The sequence below is a fragment of the Balaenoptera borealis genome, assembly GCF_965194805.1.
Source record: "Balaenoptera borealis genome assembly, chromosome: 11".
Classification (NCBI taxonomy): Eukaryota; Metazoa; Chordata; class Mammalia; order Artiodactyla; family Balaenopteridae; genus Balaenoptera; species Balaenoptera borealis.
Window position 1 is genome coordinate 72,813,596 of NC_138868.1, and position 7,815 is coordinate 72,821,410.

Consider the following 7,815-nt stretch of genomic DNA (forward strand, 5'->3'; position numbering starts at 1 on the left):
ATGAGGGTGGAGCCCTGATGAATGAGATTAATGCCCTTCTAAAAAGAGAGATGATTATTCTCTTCACCATGTGAGGATGCAGCAAGAAGGTGGCTGTCTGTAAAGCAGGAAGAGAACCCTCACCAAGAAGCTGACCATGCTGGCACCCTAGGCTTGGACTTCCTGCCTCCAGAACTGTGAAAAAAAACTGTTGTTCAATCCCCCCAGTTTATGGTACCTTGTGCTAGCAGCCCAAATGGATAAAGACACCCCTGTAACTGCTTGTCTACAGTTCACACTGGCTACTCTAGGAGAAAGGTAAAAACAAGTAGGCTAGAGACAGGAAACGTGTTTACCATATTAGGAGGGTCTACAGTGTGCCAAGAACCGTGACTCCCAATTTGTAAACATTGTTCACTTTTCTTTCCAAGAGCTCAGTCTGTAGAGTCGGCCAGATGGAGATTGGAAGCCCAGCCCTGCCTTTTGCTAGGGTGACGGGCAAGTGACTCAGCACTACTAGACCCCTGCTCCTGGGAGAGCCAGCGGGGCCCAGCACACACCCTGTGTCCAAACACCAGGGCTGCGCTCATAAAACCATGTGACCTCGGCGGGCTGCTTCTGGACATGATAAAAGCAGTACTCACAACAATCTGATGGTTGTGAAGCTCAACTGACTTCATATAAGTAAGAGACTTAGAGTAGTAACCAGCTTGAGGTAAAAGCAAGCTATTATTTCACATCTAATTGAAGATTTTTTAAAAATAAATGTGATTTCAGCACAGTGTTCAACAAGAAGCACACAACAAAGTCTAGCTATTATTGAAGTTATTATTATTACTTATTTTGTATTACTTTAATAATATTATTCATTACTATTATTACTTTCAGACATAGAGGTGACAGACTTGGGGTTGTCCCTGCTAAAGTGTTGAAAGGAGAATGACAAAAGAAAAGGCTATAGCTTCTTCTTTTTTTTAAAATTTTTATTTTATATTGGAGTATAAGTGATTAACAATGTTGTGTTAGTTTCAGGGGCACAGCAAAGTGATTCGGTTATACATATACCTGTATCTATTCTTTTTCAAATTCTTTTCCCATTTAGGTTGTTAGGTAATATTGAGCAGAGTTCCCTGTGCTATGCAATTAAGTCCTTGTTGGTTATCCATTTAAAATATAGCGGTGTGTACATGTTAATCCCAAACTCCCTAAATAGCCCTTCCCACCTTCCCACCGGTAACCGTAAGTTTGTTCTCTAAGTCTAAGTCTAAGTGAGTCTGTTTCTGTTTTGTAAATATGTTCATATGTAACATTATTTTTAGATCCCACATATAAGCGATATCATACAATACTTGTCTTTGTCTGACTTACTTCACTCAGTATGATAATCTCTACGTCCACCCATGTTGCTGCAAATGGCATTATTTCATTCTTTTTAATGGCTGAGTAATATTCCATTGTATATATTTACCACATCTTCTTTAGCAATGCCCCTGTCGATGGACATTTAGGTTGCTTCCATGTCTTGGCTATTGTAAACTGTGTTGCAATGAACATTGGGGTGCATGTATCCTTTCAGACCATGTTTTTCTCCGGATATATGCCCAGTACTGTGATTGTGGGATCAGAGGGGAGCTCTATTTTTAGTTTTTTAAGGAACCTCCATACTGTTCTCCACAGTGGCTATACCAATTTACTTTCCCACCAACAGTGTAGGAGAATTCCCTTTTCTCCACACCCTCTCCAGCATTTATTCATTGTGGATTTTTTGATGATAGACTTTCTGACTGGTGTGATGTCATATCTCACTGCAGTTTTGATTTGCATTTCTCTAATAATTAGCAATGTGGAACATCTTTTCCTGTGCCTCTTGGAAAAGGCTGTAGCTTCCTATCACCCAAAGCGTGGACAAGATCCACAGCACGGACATCGCCTTTGACTTTGGTGAAGTTCAGGAGCTCAGACTTCGGCCGCAGACCTACGACTCAGAATCTGCATTTGAAACTAGATCCCAGGTGAGTCAGGGGCATGTTCAAGGTGGAGAGGCACCGCTCCAGTGCGCTGGTCCTCGACTCACTGGAATCACATTTGAAACACACTGCTGTGTAGACCCTCCCCCCAACCTCTCACCACCTCAAAATTGCAGCTCCATTGGCTGCAGTACAAATGCTAAAACTGTTGTGCAGTCATGGTTGACGCCCACTCATCTATCTTCTGGTCCATGGAGAGTTAGTCTGCAGGGATGGATGGGAGCTTAGTTTCTTCAGCAAGTGCCAGTGAGAGGGTTTGTATTTTTTCTCGTCAGGCCCAGTGGAAGGATGGAGGGACATGGAGAGAACACATTCTTCTCTCCCGCCCCTGCCATTCCCCGTCTTCATTCCAACTGTGGACACGTGACAAGGCTCTGTGCAGGCTTCTTGGCCAATGTTTGTTTCTCTGGTTGTGGGTCACAGTGTCCAGGCTGGGCTGGCTGGCAGTCTCTCTGTCAGGCCCGTGTACCTGGGGCTTGGCTTTTGGGCGCTGGGAGTTTGTATTTCCTTGAGATGGGGTTCATCTCCTTCCTTCATCCACTCCTGCCCACTGCTCACAGCACCCAGAGCCTGCTGACATTTCCTGCGAGACCCTTGACCCCTGGTAGAAAATTCCCTTTCCCACCCAGCTCAGGCTGGTTATCTAAGTGACTGTTGCTGTGAGGAGAATGGCTCATGCCCCATCGTAAGGCCAAGGACTCTCCTGGGGGCCAGGCTACTATTGTTTTGTGGGAATGAGCGTCATGGGGTTGTCATTTTCTGAATTTTCCAGAGAAGCTAACAACTTGGGGTTTTATGGGAAAAAAAAATGTAAATGTTGACAGCTAGTTAACAAAAAACTTCCAAGTTCTGATAGGCAAATAAAACATTTCCTCAGCTCAGACTTGCCCCTTGTTCTAAACAGCCCATTGGGATTGCAGAGATTCCACAAGCCATGGAGGCTAATCCAAATGATCTCGCTGGACCTTTGGAGCTGCTAGAAAATGGGAGACACCTGGCATCCCCTAAGCCACATGGCCAAGGGTTTTTAATCCAATGACTTGTTAGTTTGGTAGCCCCTCTGCTGAAGGCACACCTTCCAGAGGCCTAAGCATGGCTGTTTCTGACACTCACCACCTAAGACCTCTGGATGTCCTCCTAGGGGGACAGGGGACCTCTCTGCCTGACCTGGGGCCAGATATGGTAGGACTTGTGCAGGGCAGTCGTATTTCCCTAGGACAGCAGAACGGAAGGAAAGAAAGGACGGTTTACACTCTCCAATCTTCTCCCTCCCCTCTTTTGTGCCCTCCCTGAATGACAGACAGCCCCAGCGTTAGACACAGCCCCTTGTTTAATGGTGCCACGTCTCTGCTAGTGACCGAATGTTTCTCCCTCATTATTTTCTTTATGCAAGAGGACGTGACTTGTGTTTGTTGCTAATATTAGATCTGTAACAGATGCCCTCATTGTTGGGCCAGGGGTCCATGGGCAGCAGGTTAATAAAGCAAAGACAAAGGCCTCAAATACTCAGTGACTTGAAGAGCACAATTTGCTGCAAGGGAAAGGGGCCTTATACTGTGTTGGGCAAGGTGAGGGGACAGGCCTGTGAGAGAGCAGGAATTGAGACCACAGTCTAAATGCCATTGGAATTGTAGGCAGAGCTCTTGGGGTAAATGGGCATGGAGCATAAAGCATCAAGAAGAAGCATCTTCATGTGGAGACAAACAGTAATGTGGTTAAAATGACAGGTCATCTAGTCACCGCTGGTGGAAAAAATTAGGAGACAGGGGAACCAGGTAGCAAGTCTAGGGAGACAGTAGATAGTTCAGTGAACATGGCCAATGTCGTGGTTCTTTATGCTCCTTTCCATTTTTCTCAATAAAGCCTTTGAAGACAGATCAGAGGAGGGTGGTCACCTACCATGTACCTCCTGGGTCTTAGCATGGACCACTGGGACTTTCTTTGCCCCTCCCTCATCTTCTTATTGCAAGATAATTTGTGTTTGTGTTTTATCTTTAATTTATTTTATTGAAGTATAGTGGATTTATTTATTTATTTATTTTTGCTGTGTTGGGTCTTCGTTTCTGTGCGAGGGCTTTCTTTAGTTGTGGCATCGGGGGCCTCTCTTCATTGCGGTGAGTGGGTGTCTCACTATCGCAGCCTCTCTTGCTGTGGAGCACAGGCTCCAGACGTGCAGGCTCAGTAACTGTGGCTCACAGGCCCAGTTGCTCCGTGGCGTGTGGGATCTTCCCTGACCAGGGCTCGAACCCGTGTCCCCTGCATTGGCAGGCAGATTCTCAACCGCTGCGCTACCAGGGAAGCCCAGTATAGTGGATTTATCAATACAATGTTGCATTAATTTTTGCGGTACAAAAAGGTGATTCATTTATATATATATATATATATATATATATATATATATATATATACACACACACACACACATATATATATACATATATATATATATATATATATATGTGTATATATATATATATATATATACATTCTTTTTCATGTTCTTTTCCATTATGGTTTATCCCAGGATATTGAATACGGATCCCTGTGCTGTACAGCAGGACCTTGTTGTTGATCCATTCTATATATAACAGTCAGCATCTGCTAATCCCAAACTCCCAATCCATCCCTCCCTCACCCTGTGTTGTGTTTTTCAATATCTGCTCAACGTGTTTTTTTTTTTTTTCGATATTTTTATTTAGTTGCCTGAACCTTTACGAAGTTACTGCTGCACAGCGAGGTGGAGATCGCGTCTGACTGTCTCGCCTGCTACGTGGACCCACACACAGCAGGCTTTGTCCTAATGAGCACTTTCTGCCCACAGTGATCCCAGCGCTAGTGCCTCGGAAGGCTACCTGAGACTTGGTCAAGGCCAGTGGATCAAGGGATTTTTTGGTCTCTGGAGGGTTGTGCTGCAAAGGTTCTGTGCTGTCTGGATTAGGAATTGGATTGTCAAGGTGAATCCTGCAGCTAACCTGTTTATAATCTGAGTTTAATATTTTTGAAAAGAAAACCAGAGCCCAAAAAATACCTGTCTTATAAATTCCAGATTTTTGTAATTGCATTTTTTTCCCCCTAAAGGAAAGACTGGCCACCTACCTACAGTGAAACTATATGGAAGAAACAAACTAGCGTTTGTTCAGTTTTGCTATAGGTTAAGTGCTTCACATTGTTTAGTTCATTTCATTCTCATGTCAAAAATGTGAGGTAGGTCTTATTATTCCCATTTTACAAATGAGGGATTTAAGGCTCAGAGAGCTCCAAAAGCTGATAAATGGCAGAGCTTAGATATAAATCAAAGTCTCCTGATACCCAAACCTCTGCTTTTCCCATTTATCTGCACTTCTGGAGTTCTTTTGCAATAGCCAGATGCTGTTCTATTCAGACTAAGACAGACACATATAGACAGAGATAAGACTGAATGTTTTCCTTAATATATTTTGCAGTGATAAAAATAAACAGCAATTATTTTAAATTCATAAGTAGTTATAATGGAATAGATACGTAGGCAAATAGATTTCTGAAATAAACGTTTAAGGTTCCGTGTTGAAAATCAAGACGACCTGGTAGAAAGCTGAGATTGTGAGTTCCAGGACAGCTGAGACCATGTTTTACAGACTCTGTGTCTCCAGCAATTAGCACTGAGCCTAGCCCACAGTGGCGAGGAAGGCACTCAGTGTTTGCTGAATGAATAAGTAAGTGTCTGCTCTATCCACATCAATATTTGCAAAAAAAGAGACCATCTACTTAATTTAAATGGTCCTCCTTCACCCACTGAACAGACTGTTGTCTTCAACATTACTGCCATAGACTGAATGTTTGTCTCCCTCCAAAGTTCATGCGTTGAAACTTAACTGATGGTATTTGGAAGTAGAACTTTTGGAAGGTGATTAGGTCATGAGAGTAGAGCCCTGATGAAAGGGATTAGTGCCTCTAGAAAGAGACCAGAGAGAGCTTGCTTGCCCCTTCTGCCATGTGGGTATACAGCAAAAAGACGGCCATCTATGAACCAGGAAGTTGGTTCTCACCAGACACTGACTCTGCTGGCCCCTGGATCTTAGACTTTCCGGCCTCCAGAACAGTGAGAAATAAATGCTTGTTTCTAAGCCACTATGATATTTTGTTATATCATCCTGAAAGGACTCTGAAAATACTAAATAATATTAACAGGGGTTAGGCAAGAGAGCCAAGCCAAGCAGTTTATCCATATCTGGAGAAAGTGGATTTTGGTCACCTTGCTTCATCAGAACCTCCATTTCCTGTTTGTATTATAAAATGACTCAGTGCCTTGGTGATCTATGAACAGCTAGTGAAAATGATATACTCCTGTGAGTTTTTTTAAAATGTATATTTACGAAAGCTACAGTGGTTTCCAAACTTCAACTGAATTTAACACTCTTTGCTTTGAAAAAGAATTTCATTTTTTCTCTTATAAGACAGTTTTTCTGTATAAAATTTTAAATACAGAAAAATAAAACAAAATAATTTTACTTACCTATCGTGCAAAGGCAATATTGAGCTTTTCTCAGTCTTTCATTATCCTTTGCGTATGTTCACACACTGTGACCAAACCATGCATAAGTTTTGTATTCTACTTTTCTAATTATACTTTCTATTATAAACATATTGATAGAATTTTATTTTCCTTTTTTCCTGGAAAGTAAACAAAACTTTCATAATACAAAGGCAATATATGTTTGTTTTAGTTAAATTAAACAATACAGATGAAAGATACACAGATTATTCAAAATGAAGAAAATTTTTAACGTGGGAGTTTAGAACAGAAAGTTCTGCTTTCTCTGGTTGACAGTCGAATATATTTGAAAAGGGAACACGCAATCAGCAAGAAACAAAAGGCCAGGGAAGCTCCTTTTGATCCCCTGTCTAAATACATAACATTCACTCATGTCTGCGTGTCTGCCGTCTGAATAAACGCCTTTTGGGGTCCAGAGTGGAGCTGAATTAAAGTTGGTAGGGGAGGCTTAGGAGTTGTTTATAGAACCAGTCTCCAAGGTTCACTAGAGCATCACAGGAAACTTGCTGGTATTTAGAAAATGTGTTTATTGCATCTTCTCTTAGGGATAGCGGGTTCTGTAATTGGAAAACAAGACTCTCATTAGTCATTTGGGGAATGGCAGTCCAATGATCACTATCCTCCTAAGAAGAGCAGTTGGGTAACTTAGGGCTTTGGATTTGTTCCCTGGTGTGTGCAGCTTTGGGGTGAGAGCTGGATTTCTGAGCCGCACTGTCAGAGATTCTACTTCTCTGCTGGGTCTCACAGGACCAGTCGCTCTAATAAATGATTAGGAAAAGAATGTTGATCTAAAGAGGCATCAAATTTTTCATGTCCAAGGTATCCACATCTCAGTGGGTCTCAGTTCTATCACCTTTCTGAGATCTTGGCTAAGATAAAGGGATGGGTACCAGATGCTTCCACCAACTCCAGGCCAAGTATGAAGAGCAGCTTCTCTCTTTCCTGGGAAATGGGTCAGTCATGTTATCATTTGCCATTGCTATCTTGGACATTTGTTTAAAAATGAGCTATATAGGTTGGCTCTGATGAAGTTAGAAGAGCTATATATATTTTATATCTATATCGTCTATTAAATATTCATTTAGTACTGTTTATGTGCTATGTATTTTTCTAAGCTCTTTGTATCCTGAATTTCATCACATCTAAGATTCCACTGAACATAAGCTACACCATTATTTTTCATATCACTGAGGCAACTAAACTATGCTATTCTCTTGACTGTAAATTGCACCTCAATTTCAGACATGTTAAAATGTGAAAAATGCATGTCTCAGAATC